Source organism: Podarcis vaucheri (assembly GCF_965113315.1).
Source record: "Podarcis vaucheri genome assembly, chromosome: 5".
NCBI classification, from domain to species: domain Eukaryota; kingdom Metazoa; phylum Chordata; class Lepidosauria; order Squamata; family Lacertidae; genus Podarcis; species Podarcis vaucheri.
The window spans coordinates 88745918-88766924 of record NC_138763.1 but is presented as its reverse complement, the minus strand read 5'-3'; positions in this window follow the sequence as shown (position 1 = coordinate 88766924).

Below are 21007 nucleotides of genomic sequence, written 5' to 3'. Positions count from 1 at the left end.
TAAATCATAGGTAGGCAAACTAGGGCCCAGGGGCTGGATCTGGCCCATTCACCTTCTAAATCTGTCCCACGGACGGTCCAGGAATCGGTGTGTTTTTACACGAGTAGAATGTGTCCTTTTATTTAAAATGCATCTCTGAGTTATTTGTGGGGCATAGGAATTCATTCATATTTTTTTTCAAAATATATTTTCAAAATATAGTCCGTCTCCCCACAAGGTCTGAGGGACAGTGGACTAAAAAAGTTTGCTGACCCCTGTTCTAAACTAACCAACCCCCCAAATATCATAATCTTTTCCTCAGAGGGGCGTTATCCCCAATCAGTTTGGTTGCCCTGTTCTGCACCTTTTCCAGCTCTGCAATATCCTTTTAGAAATGCAGTGACCAAAATTCCAGTAGGTAATCCACATATTTTTCACACTGTTTGAGGGCACATTCATACACCACCATCCAAGCCATAGGGCTGTCTGTCTGTGCATCTGGTAGTTGTTTCTCTGAATGATCTAGTGAACAAGAAGAGTGTTTATCAGCTACCAATATCAGGTACCACTTTGAGTTTTTTCTTACAACCAAGAAGTATATAAATTTTTATGAAATAAATGATAAATAGGGTGGGATTCACCAGCATGCTCTCCCAATCACTCTGCCTTTGCAAGCATTGCAACTTGCTAGATGGAAGAATCCCCTCTTTCCTTTCCCCATGCACTTTTCTGGGGGTTCTCTCAAAAGCTTCCCTCCCCCCAGCAAATTTTGGGGGCATGCAGAGTGGGGGCAGGAAGGGTGGAAGTGCGTTCACAGGGCTTCTGCTGACAGAGCTGGTTTGATGAATCCCGCCTGTAACATTGTGGTCTGCTTGTAAATTGTCACACCTTCTGCTTGTGGTGAGCAAGAATTGCCAGGTAACCAAGGCTGCAGAAATTGTTTGTTTTTATTAGCATACAGAGGAGGAGGAGGAGGAGGAGGAGGAGGAGAGTTTTTATGGAGCTCTCAGTGCACATGGTCCATCGCAAACCAAAAACACAAGGATTGCACCATTTAAATTTCAACAGTGATGAAGGGTGCGAGAGCAACAAGCAACAGAAATGGGAGAAGCAAAGGGAACAAGGTCACAAATTACTAATATATACGTATATGGGCAGATGTGCTACCGTATATATGTGTATGAGAGATCAGTAGTGGTTGCAGGCTTATGCAAGGCTGTTATTATTGTGTTAAGGAATAAAGGCAAGAAATAGCCGCACAGTGATTTGCTAATCCACTTTTGAAGTGCCTCCCAACAGAAAAGATAAATAACTGAACGTTATTAATCTGCAAACATCAGGCCTGCCTTTTATTTTCATTTACTGAGGGTATGTTCATATTAGCATATTGGACTGCAGTGATGTCACACACACACACACACACACACACACACACACACACACACCCTGCTGTGTTTCAAGCCACATTTGCACACGTCAGAGGGGATGTTTCACCCAATACTCATGACCTTTTTGGTTTCTCCACCCATGCAACCGCCCTAAAACTCTTATGTTCTCCTCTGTGAGAATATGATAGCTCAAACCCGAATCTCCCGGTGAAAACTTGACACCTAGTTAGCACTCTTGCCAAAAGGATGTTTTAAAACTAATTGATATCCTAAAAGGGACACATTATTTCTATTAACAGCAGCCATCGATTACCTTTTAAAGGTCGCGAGTGGCCTGTATTTATTAAATGGGTTGCATCACCTGAAGGTTTGGCTGGTTATTTGAAATCAATAGATGAGCTTCTGCTTCTCGGATCTGTAGTTCTCGGCAGCGTGCGGCTTTTGTCCTTTCCCTCTACATGATATAGGTGCCCTGGCTCAAAAGATTTGTGTTGTAGAAGGATGGCCAGCAGCTGTTTTGGAAAATGACTTCCGCAGACTTATGGCAGCCTGTACTTATGCCAACCTATTCCAAACTGTGACTTCTCAGTGACATCGCATCCTGGCTCGCACTCAGAACCATGCGCTCTCCCCACCCCCCGGCTCTCCCCACTCTATGCCCCTGTGTCTTCTTACTCTTCTATGTCATCCCAGTGGAAGTTGCCTGCACCGATAACGTTCCTATGGAAGTCCATTTCAGGGACAGAACTGAAATGAAATAATTGTCTCTGGGCAACAGTCATAAGAATTGTCTGTAGCCTGATCTAACGACCCTCCCCCTCCCCAACCCCTGAACCCAGTTATCGGCTAAGAAGATGTGATTTCAAGGAATAGTCACATATCATGCAACCGCTGAAGCAAAGACTCGACAAAATAATGTTTTTGTTTCGTACACCAGCTTCTACTGCACCAGCAACAACGGGCTTCAGTTCTGACATATACAAAGGCAACTGTAGGTTGCCAAGCCTGTAGCTCAGATATCCAGATGCAGAGCTTGAAGTTGGGGAGGTCAGGAAGGCCTGGACAGTAACTGCTTACCACCGCTTGGTGTGGTGAGCAATGTCCTTGCAACTTCTAGTGAGGAACCTTGCCTCTGTCCAGACTGGCTCCACCTAGGTATATAAGAGATCTTCCTGCCTCATAGGCACTTGTATTGAGTATCAAGGTCTTAATTTGTATTTCCGATTCTGACAACCTGACTCCTGATTTTACCTCTGGTCCTGCTTTCCCTTTGGTCTCAACTTCCTAGCTCACTTCATACCATCGTCCACAGCCCGGCCTTGACAGGGACATCTTGGCTGTGTGAGTAGAAGAAAAAGATTGCAAGCCAAGCAGAAAATAGCTTCCCCCTTTGCTTCTCACTCCTCGCCCTAGAGGAGTTTGTTCCTTCCACTGGGGTTTTAGCCTCTGCGGTGGTTAAATCCCTGAAACTTCAGGTCCAGCCTCACCCCCACCCCCACTGGATGAGATCATAAGGACAAAAGCAAGCAAGGTCAGGAAGCTTATGTTCCGTCGCTATAAGGTTTTGTGGGTTCTGTATTTGTCTAAAGAATTTATATTAATTTCGGGAGGGGAGGGGAGACCAGGAAAGATTTAGAAAAGTTTAGAGAATGAAGTCACATAGGGTCTAAATAAACAGATATTTGAGCCCTGGTTTTTAAACTGCTGCCGGTTTAGGGTTGATCTCAAAATGTGATTAAGCTGGTGTGGTATTTTGCTTTCCAGCGCATTTATGTGATCCCTCTTGGTCTGACAAAAGCATTACAGCACCTTTCGGGAGAAATGCTAAAGGGGCCCATATGGTGGAAGCTTTGGCAAGCTCTGAATTCTGTCTGTCATGCTGAGCCTGATTTCCTGCACCGCTGCTGCCTTCATTCTCCCATATTTGGAAGTTGGCCGATGGCTGAGAAATCCCTGGCGGGTTCCTGTTTAAATTCCAGAGTCGCTGTTACACTCAAGTTGTGTAAATCAAGCACAATACAAAGGGAAAAGCCAAGGAGCAGAAGCTTCGCTAACTGCCTCAGGAGGAAAGCTGTCTGCACGTGTGTGTGTGTGTGTTTGTGCACAAAGTCCTGCTTTCAGTGGCGTAGCGTGGGGGGTGCAGGGGGGGCGGCCACACCGGGCGCAACACCTGGGGGTTAGGGTTAGGGAGTGCAAATCCACGGGTTAGGGGGCACAAATTACTTGCCTTGCCCCGGGTGCTGACAACCCACGCTACGCCACTGCCTGCTTTGCTTCTGCTCATTTTGCAGTGGTTGAAAACCCTCGCTTTCCCAACTCTGCCGCAGTAGACATTCCTGCTCACTCTTGCAATGTAGGGCTCTGTGCCAATCTAACTTGTGGGTTTTCCAGACCCCACCTCAAAGTGCACTTCTCTCAGACTTGGGCTGTGTATATGTTAACTTGTCTGTAGCATAAAAATGTAGCTTTTCTCAATCTGGATGCTCATCACCAACAAACTGCTTTCCATCTAGATTGATTCTAGATCCTGCTGTCCACAAGGAAACCCTCCCCTCAATTAGGTACCCATGCTTTTTCCTCCCTGTGCATGCCTTGGGGGAATGAAGAAGGAAGCCCCTCCACATACTAGCTAAAAGTGTGGCTGTTGAGATGTTTCACCGGTGCACACAGTGGTAGTGGTGTTTGGGGGGGGGGCAGCTGGAGTGACCCCATTCCTTACGTCAACACACAAAGTATGTTCATTTGACCACCCTTAATGTCAATCTCAATGCCAGGAAAAAGCTTCTGTTCATTTCTGCATATCGAATTTCAGTTGCGGGTGCAAAAGCAGAACAGGAAGTTTGGTATTCTTATTTTTTTTGGCCATCTGGCGACCCTGGTCCAGAACGGGTGTCCTTTTCATGCACTACAAGTTCCTGAACTTCCTTCTGACTTGCCACTTTCAGATGTGGCAAGTGTCAGCAGCTGCCTACGCCACATTTCTGAGCTGGACAGAAAAATGTAAGTGCAATAACGATGGCCTCATATTTGAGGTCAGCAATATGAACAGCCCTCAGACTTGTATTTCCAAGCCTGGAAATACCAGTCGTGATGACATGAGAAACCCAGAGTAACCGAATGATCCAATCACACGGTGCAGAGATTCAATAGTCGTCCGCACTCGTAGGAGGCCAATTGGAAGTAAGTAAGTCCAGATGGCTCACTGGGTTCATACTGGATAAAGTAAGCACAGCTTTCCTTTCAACTAGACTGCTCCTACCATATATCTGGGAACCCAGGAAAGGTGGGTCCTGGAAAACCTCTGTGCTGTCTATGAGCACTGTCAAGTTCTGCAACAATGGACATAGCCCAAAGTTTCACAACCACCAGCGACTCAGCTATACAGCTGCAGATATAATGTTTTAAGTGCTTTTAAAGTGCATTATACAAATGTGACACTAGATGGCGATGGTGAGCTTATGGGTAATTCAATATATGTTTTAAAACATTTTTTTTAATAAAGCATTTCCACAGCGTTTTTTTACATATGTCTAGATTCGGCCCAAATTCACTCCATGTGGATACCAAACCCACCATTCTGGTTCTGTAGCATTCTTGCAGGGTACCTTGATGATGGCTTAGACTACGAGAGTAAAGTGAAGGGCAAGACACTATCTGTGCTTAGAGTGTAAATGTGTAGATAAAAAACCCCTGTACCCAGAAAACCAAGCCTGCCAGAGAAGGCAAGATTAGAAACTTGCTCCACAATCTCTCGTTCTCTCTGTGGCAGAGATGTTTGGTTTTGAGAAACATTCAGTTGTGCAAGCTTCCACCTGTAGCCCAAAGTGGTCCATACATGATGAAAACCAGCCCCTTGTCTTCCTGTACTCTTACAACTTAAAAAGCATCTTAAACAGTTCAGACATCACCTTGCCAACAAAGGTCCGTATAGTTAAAGCTATGGTTTTCCCAGTAGTGATGTATGGAAGTGAGAGCTGGACCGTAAAGAAGACTGATCGCCAAAGAATTGATGCTTTTGAATTTTGGAGCTGGAGGAGACTCTTGAGAGTCCCATGGACTGCAAGAAGATCAAACCTATCCATTCTGAAGGAAATCAGCCCTGAGCGCTCACTGGAAGGACAGATCATGAAGCTGAGACTCCAATACTTTGGCCACCTCATGAGAAGAGAAGAGTCCCTGGAAAAGACCCTGATGTTGGGAAAGATGGAGGGCACAAGGAAAAGGGGACGACAGAGGACAAGATGGTTGGATAGTGTTCTTGAAGCTACCAACAAGAGTTTGACCAAGCTGTGGGAGGCAGTAGAAGACAGGAGTGCCTGGCGTGCTCTGGTCCATGGGGCCACGAAGAGTTGGACACGACTAAACGACTAAACAACAACAACAACAAATCTTACAACATCTCTCAAAATACGTTTTCAGACACAAATGAGATCATGGCTACTGAACCGGCTGATATTAGGCTAGCTATACCAGTCACAGAGAGTAGCTGGTAGGATATGAGAGATTCTTGTGAATGAAAACCCATAGGGCTGCCTTTTGTTTGAATGTGAACTTTTCCACCATGGCTCCGTTTGTGAGATTCTCTCCCCAGGAAGGCTCACCTGACACCTTCGTTACACACCTTTAGGCAAAAACATTGCTCTTTTCTCAGGCCATTGGCTAATTAAACAATCTATGGTCTTTCAAACTGGAGGTATTGTTTTCATTTGTTACCGTGTTCTGTATTTTTGCGTTTTTACCATGTAAAACATGGATGAAGATGTGTGTGTGCCGAAATTTAATAAATCAGGTCCTGCCTTAAAGAGGGCATGTATTGCGGTGAGACCTGGACAACCGACACCCTGAGTGAGTTGTGGGTGGGTAAAATTGGTGAGCCACAACACCCAATTGGCAGGTCCCTCGAAGCTGGGTACAATCTGGCCAATGGGACGCAGTCTAAACAGTTTGAGGGGCCTATTTATGCCCATGCACGTGACCCAGAGCTTCCTCTTTCAGCGCTTGCATTTGGAACACCTGTCCACCTCTCCCTACTTTTAGGGCCTGTTGCGTTTGACCTTGCTATGCCATCGTGTGTCGTCTGTCGTTGGGACAGGGGCACGGCAGGAATTTCCCCCACTTGGCTGATTGGTTGTTGCCGTTTGGGTTTCGCTTGCCTAGTAGCAAATCGTCACAACTTGGAAGGTTGAGGATAGGCTCTGGTTCAGGTGATAGGGATGGGAGAACGCTCTCGCCATCCCTATGTGAAGGATATTCTGTTAAAGGAATCCAGGGACTCGGTGGTTTGGTCAACCCCTGTGAGGGGGTTGTGCCCGTGCCTGAGTCCAGGGGGACATTTGGGTGGCGGAGTTAGCCTGTACCCGGCTTTCCGCTTATCCAGGTGTTCGCCCTTGGCTGACCTATGCTGGTGCCCTGGGTCAGCGCTACCTGCATGGCAGTGAGCTAGTCGAACCAGAGTCTATGCAACCAGTCACTTTCTGTAATCAATAAAGTTGTGGCCTAAATTCTGCCAAAAACCAAACCAAAATTTTGAGTCACGTGCGAATTTATTTAGGGGGGAGGTTTCTGGGTCTGAACACGCAAATAACAACAACAAGAGCAGCAAAGATGCACTTTCCTGGAAATTGTATCAATATCCCCTCTGACCCAGGCATTAGGGTAACTGGCATCAATATCCTCTCTGTATAGGCATGTAAGAGAAACCTTTTAGCTGCTCTCTGTTTGCAAACTGCATGCTTCCTCCAATTCCCCAATGCCTTGCATGGTTTGGCTCCTGTTTATACAATGCTGCGAAGATTAAAAGCTTTGCGTAATTCAGGTGCTAAGTGTTGCTATCTCAGGGGTTGCTTTGAACATGGAATTTTCCTAGTAATTGCTCTGGAAGGCACATTTTGTAATTCACCCTGCTTTATCTTTGGTTTGCGGCATGCTTATATTACGAGCGACAACATGGGCGCTTGTGGGTAGGTTGGTCACATTGCATGTCGTTAAGACAACAACAAGGGCACTTGGGGATGGATTAGTCACAACTCTAGCCTTTTACTGCACATAATATCTTCATAAACATTTTTTCCTCTTGAAGTCCCACCACTATGGGACACCCTCCGTTATGGGCCTTCTTCCACATTGCATCACCTCCTAGTAAGTAAAGGTAAAGGTACTCCTGCCTGTCAGGGCCAGTCGTGACCGACTCTAGGGTTGCGCACCCATCTCGCTCAAGAGGCCGGGAGCCGGCGCTTGTCCGCAGACAGCTTCCGGGTCACGTGGCCAGCGTGACTAAGCCGCAGCTGGCGAACCAGCGCAGCACACGGAAACGCCGTTTACCTTCCCGCTGGATAGCGGTCCCTATTTATCTACTTGCACTTTTTGAGCTGGGACCGAACGACGGGAGCTCACCCCACTGTGGGGATTTGAACCGCTGACCTTTCGATCGGCAGGTCCTAGGCTCTGTGGTTTAACCCACAGCGCCACCCGCGTCCCTTCACCTCCTAGTGATGCAGCACTAAAACTACTAGCACAGTTGCAAAGCTAAGTAGGGTCTGGTACAGTTCCAAATTGGGTGGGGATCCATGTGTTGTGATCCCTGCATTGCAGGGGGTTGGACTAGATGAACCTTGGGGTCCCTTCCATCTCTACGTACTAAGATACTGTGGTTCTGTTCTGCCCATGACCTACTGAGTCACCCTGTCTTCGTTCTCTTTTCTCTGTGATCTTCCCAATACAGTCGTACCTTGGATTCCGAACATCTTGCAAGTCGAACGTTTTGGCTCCTGAACGCTGCAAACCCAGAAGTGAGTGTTCCGGTTTGCTAATGTTCTTTGGGACCTGAACATCCAAGGGGCTTCCGGGGCTTCTGATTGGCTGCAGGAGCTTCCAATCAAAAGCTGCGCTTTGGTTTCCAAAAGGTTTGGAAGTCAAACGGACTTCCGGAATGGATTCCGTTCGACTTTCAAGGTACCATTGTATCTGCATTTCCGAGTATTTCCAACTCTATACATTCCCTTCTGTGCTTTGATGGTGCGCCAACACAGTCTCATCTTACCATGCGCAGTCGCAATTGCATGTTTTTTTAAGTGAACACCATGCGAATACAGCAGAGCTGGTGTGTGATGTGCATTGTGTTGTATTGCACATACAAGTCTACATACAAGTGTATGGTTAGTTAAGCAATGATGGTGTGGATGCTCATTTTTTAAATACGTCATTATCATGGTTATTATTAACATAAAAATGAGATCACAAATTTATTTTATATCCCGTGTAAAGATTTTTAACCAGTCCACCTTGCTGGGGGCCCCAATTCCCCCCCTCCTGGGACTCAACCCCACTCCTCCACTCCAGTGGCCTTGGATGGGAGAATTGCAAGGAGGCAGCTAAAAATGTAGGGAGGGCCTCACTCTCATTTGACCTTGAGATGCATTCCTCCAACTTTAATCTACGATTGAAACATCTTGGAAAACCTATGGGTGTAATAAGAACCTGTATTGCCATTGCTCAGTTCTTGGATAGCAGTAGAGTAACAGGGACACAAAGATGTAGCTCTCTTTATAAAAAGCAGCCAGAGATTAACCTCCTGAATTATCCATTAGGTGTGTATTGTGAAGGCTGAGAATATCTTATTGAGCTTTCATTTGCCTCTCCATATGTTGACTTTCTCAATTCCATGTAGGAACGTAAGAAGATATTTATTTACATTCCGCCCTGCATTTGTCGCATGCAACACTGTTTCCATTCTACTGCAGTTTGGCTTCTGACAAAAACTATGTTGCTCAACTTACTGTCCGTGCTGGCAAATTTTTATAGAATTAATTAGACAATTACATCATCATTATGTTTTTTCCACACTATTCATTTTAGTGCAAAGGAAACAATGCAAATCGGGGCAATTACCAATTGCGTATCATATATACCATTTGCAGTCGGAAAACAACAAGAAGAAATACTAATCTGGAAATGAAATGATAAGCAAATATTGGCAATTTCTACTCCCATTTCCTTTTTAGTCAGAATTCTCCAACATTCCTAGTTCCATGTGGCATAAAGAAAAATGTGCACAGTCTCGTCGGACTATTATTTGGGTAGTTGTTCTTGTGTGGTTTGGCAAATAAAAAGCTTTGTGGATTCATAAAGCTCTGGAGTAGATAAAGAATGGTGGCGGATTAGCCTAGTTCAATTATGTGACCTCTAACTCTGTCAGAACAGCCCTCACTGGAAAAGACGCACATTTGTGGTAGTGCTTGGCGATGCCATGGAATATTCGTGAACATTCCAACTGCTCAGGGAAGTGATGTTGGCACCTGAGCATGTACAAACAGTTTGAAGGGAAGGCAAAGGCCAGTTTGGCTGGGATTAAAACCCGACAGAGAGTCCAGACGTGATAACAGCTATGTGGGACAGACAATGGCTTGGATAGCTAAGTAGGAAGAGGTCCCAGGAAATAAGGAAGCTAAGATATAGCAATTTCCCTGTTGTGGTGTTATGTCCCCCAGGGAAAGTGACTTTCATCAGCATTTATATGCCAAGTAAATACTTATTTATATTTGTACTCTTTTGAGTAACTCTTTGGCTTGCTCCTGCTTGGTTAGTTGGGTGTCAACTGCTTTGTATTCCTTTGTAGCCTGGCTACATTTATATTTTAAGGAGTCAATAAGAACTCAGGGGCTGAGGAAGGCGTTTGAATGGTAGGTATCAGCCAGGTTTTGCTTTGCCGTTGTGGTAGATGCTTTGCCTTCTGAGAGGTGACCTCCATTGAGAGAAGAAAACGAGAATGAGCCTAGCCCAATGCAGGCCTCATCTTGTCATCTTTGTTCTAGATACAGCCCACAGACAGCCCAAAAAGAACCGGGCCTGCCATGTGACAAAGTGAAGTACCTGTTCCAGGTGATACCATGGGCAGATGGAGTATGTGAAAGCAGGAAACGAATAGTGCACCAATACTTTTTTTGAAGTTTTGGCTCTTGTAGAGCATTTGAGCTCTGTTTCGGGCAGAAACCCCCATCCCGGCTTAGACTAGACCAAGCTAATTCCTTAATGCTGCAGTCCTGTGCACACAGTTGTACCTTGGAAGTCGAACAGAATCTGTTCCAGAAGTCCGTTCGACTTCCAAAATGTTTGGAAACCAAAGCGTGGCATCTGATTGGCTGAAGGAAGCTCCTGCAGCCAATCGCAAGTTGCGGAAGTCCCGTCGGACATTCGGGTTCCAAATAATGTTTGTAAACCAGAACACTAATTTCCGGGTTTGCTGCGTTCAGGAGCCAAAACAGCCGAGTACCTAGGGCATTTGGGATCCAAGGTATGACTGTATTTGCTTAGAGAGTGAGCCTTACTGAATTCAATGAGACTTGTTTCAGAGTACAGGTTGTTTTTTTTTTACACCACTCAGAAAATACAAAAAAGCAAAACCACCTGGGCAAAGTATGTGTGGACTGTGCACTAGAAATGGAAAAATTCAGACACATTAACCTCCAAAAGGAGCAGCCCTTATAGAAAGTGGAGACACCAGCATATTGATCACAGAAAAAGATGGGTTTAGAAAAGCCACGAGCTACGATTCTGTGTATTTTTAACAGCATACTTGCTGTGTCATGCTATACAAGACCAGATAGGGTAGACTTGTTTTGTGTCATTAGAAAAGGCAAGAGCTGTCTTAACTCTCAAATATAATCAAGCCAAGAGTTTATATTTGGCCTCATGTGGATTTACTTTATTTCCTTACAACACCTGCTTTCTGTCCTTCAGACATTCTTCCAATCCATACTCATGCTGCTATCGTTGTTGCTTCATTCCATGGTGTTTCAAGATAAACCACTTAGAATGCAATACGGTTAATAAAATGTTTTGTATTCCAGAGCAGTTGGCACTCAAAGGGAGAGGCCAGAAAAGCATATTAAGCTTGTGGTTTCTTTTTGGAATTACTAGGCACCCTCCAACATTTCGTGGCTGAAAGTAGGGACACTCTTGTTTACTTATAACAGTCCTTTTCTTGCACTCAACATCACGCCCCCAGTGCTTCTGCCTCCCTCCTCCTGTTACAAACTGCTTTTCTTTGCTTGCTGAATGCTATATTAGTATACCCCTTACGCTGAATTATGAGACAGCTGTATAAGGACCAAACTAGATGCAACATTTGTTGTATGGTTAGCCCTGGTGTGTCAGTTGTATAGGGTGCCTGCAGCAGAAAGCTGGATCAGAACCAGGGAATGAGTTTTAAATTTTCACCCCCACTGTGTTCCAGTCAGAGTTGGCACTCTATGCCTGCTGTTTGCAATGTACACTGTTATGTACTGAGTTGAATAGGATCCAAAATGCAGCAGTCTGATTGGTCCTAGAACAATGCAGCAGTATGACTGGTCTGCAGGAGCCACCCAATCCAGTTCCAGATGGAAGTGAATCCACAACCTGATTGGCCTCCAGGAGAATTCCGAAATTAGCCAATCACTTGCAGCCCATTGTGTAAATAATGTATATAAAGCAGATACTTTGGGGAAACATTGATTCCTCTTCACCACTATGAGCTGAATAAAGAGCATGAAATCCACTCTCGACTCCGAGTATATTTCAGACACAAACAGTGGTGTGCAGTCACTGGACTCAGGGGACTTGGCTTGTCCCCTAAATGTTCCTTGGTGCCTCCTTCGCAAAGCCCAGGAAGCTTCTGCCCAGCTTAGGCAAGGAAATGCGATGCTCTGATGGGTCCAAAATCCTGATACCTGATGCAGGAGGACTCCAGCATCCTGTCTGAGCCCTGGCACATCCTTCGCAAAGCCCGATAAAGCTTCTGCCTGACTTACGGAGGCACAATGCTCACATGCACAATGTCAGGATCTCACATCACACCCATGACATCAACCCCTCCCTCCATGCCCCTTACAAGCTAGCGCCTCTGGCCCTAACTGTTTCCCTGTGAAAATTTCCACCGCACGCCACTGGAACCAGGGAATGAGGGGTGCGCTTCTTTAAATTTTTTGGCCCCACTGCGTCCCAATCAGAACTGGGAATCCTCCATGCCTGCTACTTGCAGTGGGTACAAATCTTCCATTTGTGCTTCCTGGAGTTTTCCTCCCGTTTTGAATAGTAGGCTTTGGGGTCTCTGATTCTAAACAGGTTGGCAGCAGAGGGAAATAATTAAAGCCCATCCCCACCCACAACCCCTCCTGACCCTGCTTGTCCACCCACCCCAAACCAGCTAGTTTTAATACAAATAATAATAATAATAATAATAATAATAATAAATCTATACGCACTGGCGGAGGAAGAGGAGTGTGGGGAGAGCGCACCACCCCTGGCAGCGTGATCCCGGTGGGGTGCCATGGCGGCTGCCCCCCCACCCACGCTGGGTGCCACGCCCCTGCAGGCGGCGTGCCCCACCCTAGGACACGCCCCATGCCCCTGGATGCGTGCCAGCCCCGCTCCTGCCTGCTCTCCGCCCCCCAGTGCTGGAGCATGAAGCTCTGCCACTGTTTATACCCTGCCCATCTGGCTGGGTTTCCCCAGCCACTCTGGGTGGCTTCCAACAAAATATTTAAAATACAATAAAACACCAGACATTAAAAACTTCCCTAAACAGGGCTGCCTTCAAATGTTTTCCAAAAGTCAGATAGTTGTTTATTTCCTTGACATCTGATGGGAGGGCGTCACTACTGAGAAGGCCCTCTGCCTTCTTCCCTGTAACCTCATTTCTCACAGTGAGGGAACTGCCAGAAGGCCCTCGGAGCTGGACCTCAGTGTCCGGGCTGAATGATAGGGGTGGAGATGCTCCTTCAGGTATAATGGACCGAGGCCGTTTAGGGCTTTAAAGGTCAGCACCAACACTCTGAATTGTGCTCAGAAATGTACTGGGAGCCAATGTACGTAGGTCTTTCAAGACCAATGTTATGTGGTCTCGGCGGCCATTCACAGTCACCAGTCTCGTTGCTGCATTCTGGATTAATTGCAGTGAGAATGTTTAATAGGATTTTGACTAGCACATAATGGGTTTGCTTTTCCTGCTCACCTCTGGGAGTCCTTGTAAATGAATGTCAGGGCTTTGTTTGTGAAGTAAAATAAGAGGCAGAATTTCCACATACTCCACTGTGCATTTGGATGTGCACCACTGCACAACCCATGAAACATGTTCACAGGTCTATAGCTGTGTATTTTTATAGATACAGTAGCAGAAGACGCTGTATTCCATATAAAGCAGCTGTTTATAAAGCCCAAGAGCATCTGTTTTCTATCAGCAGAACCTATATGATCACAGCATTGAACTCTGAATGAATAAACCGGTGTGTGTTCTTTAAAATGAAAAGCAGGGGGTCTTTTGCTTGCAGTTTTCGTTCTTTTTTTTTAAGTTTCAAAAGCCTGGGGTGATATCTTTACACCAAAGGTTGTATATTTCCCTATCATAGAATGTAATGGGTGATTAGGTCACATAAATGAAGTGACTATATTCCAGTATTCTCCACTGTTGTGTGCTTATTATCTGCAATCCATACTGAGTAAATGAGTAATTACTTTGAATGCAAAATAGTAATAATGGATGCAATGTCTGGCATGATGAAAATCGAATATATAATTCCCATTTGTGATTTAGAACAGCAAAGGCTGCTTAAACTCACAGCCATTAATAGTGAGTGATCACACTGAAATAGGCAGGGGGGTTACATTGCCTAGTACGATCATGAAAGAGCCTTTTTGGAGGATGTTTTAATTATCCCTCCAGATTTTTTTACGAAGCCTCTGGTATATTTCTTCACAAAGGAGCTTATATCCAATTACAAACTCCCATTTGCCGGAGACCGTATAACCAATTAATGAAACAAAAGAGGAATAGCTTTGCTGTAACAAAATAAAATCATGGAATCATGGAACTGTAGAAACTGCAAGGTTCTCTTCCCTCAAGGGGTCAAGGAGGGGTGTGAACATCACACACTGGAGCGAAGCAACCATGTTAAGCAGATAGGCTCAAAAGTAGCCCCTGAATGTTCTTTCTACGCCCCCAGATATTCTGCTACGGTTGCCTTTCCTTTGCCCTTGCCCCAAATCTTCCCTGCTTCCTCAGGTCTGGTGGGGACACAAACACCAGACCCACCAAGTATCCCCATTTTCCAGGGACAGTCCCAGATTTTCAAAAGCCGTCCTGATTTCTGATTGGATCCTGGAATGTCCTGCTTTTCCTTAGAGCATTCCTATTTCCATCAGAGAAATATTGAAAGGTACGGAGTTATGCGACCCCCGAGCCAAGGAGATCAGTAACTATACAACCTCTCAAAGACATCTGAAGGCAGCCCTGCAAAGGGTAGTTTTTTAAATGTTTAATGTTTTATTATGTTTTTATATATGTTGGAATCTGCCCAGAGTGGCTGGGGCAACCCAGTCAGATGGACAGGGTATATGTTGTTGTTGTTGTTGTTGTTGTTGTTGTTGTTGTTGTTGTTGTTGTATAGGACATCCCTATTTTCTTCAGAGAAATGTTGTAGGGTAGGCAACACTGAAGATTCAATTGTCAGTCCAATTGGTTTATGTATGTGGAATTTGGATAGGGTGCTATGCTATCTTATTTATTAAATTTGTATCTGCCCTACATCCGTAGATCTCAGGGCGGGTCACAACATAAAGAACACAAAAGGTGTAATAAAAAGTAAACAAAACAAAACCAATACCCCCCCCCTTTTAAAGGGCATCGAATGTCAATCAGCCAAAGGCCTGGTTGAAAAGGAATATTTTAACCTGGCACCTAAAGGTTCATAATGAAGGTGCCAGGCGAGGCTCTCTGGGGAGAGCACTCCACAAACAGGGAGCCACCACGGAAAAGGCCTGTTCTTGTGTTGCCACCTTCCAGACCTCACGTGGAGGAGGCACATAAAGAAGGGTGACTTCAGGCTCCGGGTCGGTTCATATGGGGAGAGGTGGTCTTTGAGGTATTCTAGTCTCCTCCTTCCCCTTCATGGATCACTGCCTTGCCGTGGCGAAGGGGCTTGAAGAACTCAGAGAAGCTATGAACTACGCCGAGCAGGGCACCCAAGATGAACAGGTCATAGTGGAGAGTTTTGACCAAACGTGATCCACCTGGAGTAGGAATCGGCAAGCCACTCCAGTATCCCTGCCAAGAAAACTCCATGGACAAAGACAACAGGCATATAAAAGTTATGACACTGGAAGATGAGCCCCTCAGGTCGGAAGGTGTCCAACATGCTACTGGGGAAGAGCGGAGGACAAGTACAAGTAGATCCAGAGCTGATGAAGCGGCTGGGCCAAAGCCGAAAGGACGCTCAGTTGTGGATATGCATGGAAGCGAAAGGAAAGTCCAATGCTGTAAAGAAAAATATTGCATAGGAACCTGGAATGTAAGAACCATGAACCTGGGTAAGTTGGATGTGGTCAAAAATGAGATGGCAAGAATAAATATTGACATCCTGGGCATCAGTGAGCTAAAATGGACGGGAATGGGCGAATTCAGTTCGGATGACTACCATATCTACTACTGTGGGCAAGAAACCCGTAAGAGAAATGGAGTGGCCCTCATAGTCAACAAAAGAGTGGCGAAAGCTGTACTGGGATGCAGTCTCAAAAATGATAGAATGATCTCGATACGAATCCAAGGCAGACCTTTTAACATCACAGTAATCCAAGTTTATGCACCAACTACTGGTGCTGAAGAAACTGAAATTGACCAGTTCTATGAAGACTTACAAAACCTTATCGAAGTGACACCAAAGAAGGATGTTCTGCTCATTATAGGGGATTGGAATGCTAAAGTAGGGAATCAAGAGATAAAAGGAACAACTGGCAAGTTTGGCCTTGGAGATCAAAACGAAGCAGGGCAAAGGCTAATAGAGTTCTGTCAAGAGAACAAGCTGGTCATCACAAACACGCTTTTCCAACAACACAAGAGACGACTCTACACATGGACATCCCCAGATGGGCAACATCGAAATCAGATTGATTATATTCTCTGCAGCCAAAGATGGAGAAGCTCTATACAGTCAGCAAAAACAAGACCTGGAGCTGACTGTGGCTCAGATCATCAGCTCCTTATAGCAAAATTCAAGCTTAAACTGAAGAAAGTAGAAAAAACCACTGGACAGGTAAGATACAATCTAAACCAAATCCCTTATGAATACACAGTGGAAGTGAGGAACAGGTTTAAGGATTTAGATTTGCTGGACAGAGTGCCTGAAGAACTATGGATGGAGGCTCGCAACATTATACAGGAGGCAGCAACTAAAACCATCCCAATGAAAAAGAAATGCAAGAAAGCAAAGTGGCTGTCCAACGAGGCCTTACAAATAGCGGAGGAGAGAAGGCAAGCAAAATGCGAGGGAGATAGTGAAAGATACAGGAAATTGAATGCAGATTTCCAAAGAACAGCAAGGAGAGACAAGAAGGCCTTCTTAAACGAGCAATGCAAAGAAATAGAGGAAAGCAACAGAATGGGAAGAACCAGAGATCTGTTCAAGAAAATCGGAAATATGAAAGGAACATTTCGTACAAAGATTACCATAATAAAGGACAAAAGTGGTAAAGATCTAACTGAAGCAGAAGACATCAAGAAGAGGTGGCAAGAATACACAGAGGAATTATACCAGAAAGATATGGATGTCTCGTACACCCCAGGTAGTGTGGTTGCTGACCTTGAGCCAGACATCCTGGAGAGTGAAGTCAAATGGGCCTTAGAAAGCACTGCAAATAACAAGGCCAGTGGAAGTGATGGTATTCCAGCTGAACTGTTTAAAATTTTAAAAGATGATTCTGTTAAGGTGCTACACTCAATATGCCAGCAAGTTTGGAAAACTCAGCAGTGGCCAGAGGATTGGAGAAGATCAGTCTACATCCCAATCCCAAAGAAAGGCAGTGCCAAAGAATGCTCCAACTACCGCACAATTTCACTCATTTCACATGCTAGCAAGGTTATGCTTAAAATTCTACAAGGAAGGCTCAAGCAGTATGTGGACCGAGAACTCCCAGAAGTGCAAGCTGGATTTAGAAGAGGCAGAGGAACCAGAGACCAAATTGCAAACATGCGCTGGATTATGGAGAAAGCTAGAGAGTTCCAGAAAGACATCTACTTCTGCTTCATTGACTATGCAAAAGCCTTTGACTGTGTTGACCACAGCAAACTATGGCAAGTTCTTAAAGAAATGGGAGTGCCTGATCACCTCATCTGTCTCCTGCGAAATCTCTATGTGGGACAAGAAGCTACAGTTAGAACTGGATATGGAACAACTGATTGGTTCCAAATTGGGAAAGGAGTACGGCAAGGCTGTATATTGTCTCCCTGCTTATTTAACTTATATGCGGAATTCATCATGCGAAAGGCTGGGCTGGATGAATCCCAAGCCGGAATTAAGATTGCCGGAAGAAATATCAACAACCTCAGATATGCAGATGACACAACCTTGATGGCAGAAAGTGAAGAGGAATTAAAGAACCTTTTAATGAGGGTGAAAGAGGAGAGCGCAAAATATGGTCTGAAGCTCAACATCAAAAAAACGAAGATCATGGCCACTGGGCCCATCACCTCCTGGCAAATAGATGGGGAAGAAATGGAGGCAGTGAGAGATTTTACTTTCTTGGGCTCCATGATCAGTGCAGATGGTGACAGCAGTCACGAAATTAAAAGACGCCTGCTCCTTGGGAGAAAGGCGATGGCAAGCCTAGACAACATCTTAAAAAGCAGAGACATCACCTTGCCAACAAAGGTCCGTATAGTAAAAGCCATGGTTTTCCCAGTAGTGATGTATGGAAGTGAGAGCTGGACCATAAAGAAGGCTGATCGCCGAAGAATTGATGCTTTTGAATTATGGTGCTGGAGGAGACTCTTGAGAGTCCCATGGACTGCAAGAAGATCAAACCTCTCCATTCTGAAGGAAATCAGCCCTGAGTGCTCACTGGAAGGACGGATCGTGAAGCTGAGGCTCCAATACTTTGGCCACCTCATGAGAAGAGAGGACTCCCTGGAAAAGACCCTGATGTTGGGAAAGATGGAGGGCACAAGGAGAAGGGGACGACAGAGAATGAGATGGTTGGATGGTGTTCTTGAAGCTACTAGCATGAGTTTGATCAAACTGCGGGAGGCAGTGGAGGACAGAAGTGCCTGGCGTGCTCTGGTCCATGGGGTCACGAAGAGTCGGACACGACTAAACGACTAAACAACAAGTCTCCTCCTTTGCCTCAGGCTTGCCATACTGTCACACACCTGAGAGCAGGGCTGGTCAAAGACATTGGCTGCTTAAGACGAAGGGCAAGATTCCACACATATGTACCAATTCTGGATACAGGAGCTGACGGCCCTGGCAACTGAACCTTTCTCCACACACTGTCCATGGACTGCACGCTCCTTTAGCACCTGATGGTCGATGGTTAGCTTAGGCGGATGCAGGAGATAGGCTGCGTGTCCTCCAGCAGCATCTGTTGCCTGAGGCAGCTGCCTTCCTCTGCCTAGTCACAGGGCTGGCCCTAGGATCAGTGTCAGTGCTACCCAGCTGGGGAATGGGGTAGCACTTCTAAGATTCCTTTAAACCCTGTCACACCAACCCACAGACCCTCATGTACACCTGCTTGCACGCAGCTGCTTACATACGGCTTTGTGCTGGGTGTGTGCTCATTCTCACAAGTTCATTGGCTACTTTATGTGTTAGTGGCATATGGGCTTTGCTGATGGCACAGTCCCTCGTTGATGGGTCCGGGGATGCTCTTTAATGTTTCGCCGTATGTTTCCCCCCCTCCGCTTCCAGGCTGAGCACACACTGGATATGGCAGTCAGGCAGCCGATATCTTCGATTGCAATGTGAGTATAAATCTACTCTGTACGATTCATAAGCAGCAACTTGCCTACTGTCCTCCTTCGCCTAGCCTGGGGCAGCTCCCTGTCATATTGTTGTCGATCCAGGGTACCAGAGGCTGGGGGTGCAAAGGTGCTCATAATTCTAGGAAGTTTGTGAATGTTCAAAATAAATGAGGGCCAGGATTTAGCTAATGATTGGGGTACAGAAGGGAAAATACAGGCTGCAGCAATTCTCCTGCCAAACATGGAAATTCTATTATGGCGCAATAGTCAGTCATCCACGCATCAAAGGGTCTGTGCAACTCCTTGACATAAATTTGTTGTAAAAGGTGGCACATCAGCGTTAGCCGTGCCACCTTAATGTAAATATTACTGCAAGTCATTTCTTCAAAGGCATACAGCAAAGAGGGAAGTGGTTTAACAGCCCCTCCCTTCCTGCTATGGCATGTGCGGTTTTATAAAAAAATGACAGGAAGATGGGTTGCACTTAGCTTTAAGAGATACTGATACTGTTGAATTCCCGTTCAAGTCCAAAAGAGTAGCTTTGGCCTATTGAGAAGACAGCTTGGCTGGCCCAGTTGAAACAGACTAAGTGCATAGAATTCAATTTCCCAGTGCAAGACTAAATACAGACATTAGGGAAACCCTTTCCTTGGAATAATGCGCACTCAGGTCCAGTTTAGGAGCCAATATCGACCTTTTACTTTAGTTGAGATCCCTGCATTGCAGAGGGTTGGACTAAATGACCCTAAGGGTACCTTCCAACTCTACGATTCTATGAAAGGGAGGCAAACCCACAACGCATTTTCAGAGCAAACAAATTTAAAGTACGTGGGATGGCTTTAGCAGCTGACGATTGCTGCTGTCCAGCCCAATCTAGCACGTATTTACTCAGCGATAATGACCAAAATGGGACGCGGGTGGCGCTGTGGGTAAAACCTCAGCGCCTAGGACTTGCCGATCGTCAGGTTGGCGGTTCGAATCCCCGCGGCGGGGTGCGCTCCCGTTGCTCGGTCCCAGCACCTGCCAACCTAGCAGTTCGAAAGCACCCCCAGGTGCAAGTAGATAAATAGGGACCGCTTACTAGCGGGAAGGTAAACGGCGTTTCCGTGTGCTGCGCTGGCTCGCCAGATGCAGCTTGTCACGCTGGCCATGTGACCCGGAAGTGTCTTCGGACCGCGCTAGCCCCCGACCTCTTAAGCGAGATGGGCGCGCAACCCCAGAGTCGGACACGACTAGCCTGTACGGGCAGGGGTACCTTTACCTTTACCTAATGACCAAAATAGCTACAGCGGTTGCTATGGGTAAAGCATTTGCCCAGTTCCTGTGCATCAATAAATGCACCGACCCCGTGCCAGCACAGCCCGTCAAGAGAGTTGGCACCCTAACTCCCCTCATTATTGCCAGCCACCTTTACCACCAAGCAGGCCGACTTGCACAATACCTGTGCTTATTATACAAAGTCTGACTTTATTTGTTGTTGCAACCATCCTGGTCATTTCATCCAAAAAGGAAATAAAAGTATTCTGTGCAAAATATGCAGAGATCCACTGTTGAAATACAATGTAATACACATGTATGTTGAAATGTTGACACCCCCCCCCCGCTCCCACAAATAAGTTTCGATGTGGTCGCCACAACAAATAAACTTAAATCTTTGACTTATTGGGTGGAGTTAGTTACAGGTAGGTAGCCGTGTTGGTCTGCCATAGTCAAAATAAAAAAATTCCTTCCAGTAGCACCTTAAAGACCAACTAAGTTAGTTCTTGGTATGAGCTTTCGTGTGCATGCATTTCGTGTGTATCTGAAGAAGTGTGCATGCACACGAAAGCTCATACCAAGAACTAACTTGGTTGGTCTTTAAGGTGCTACTGGAAGG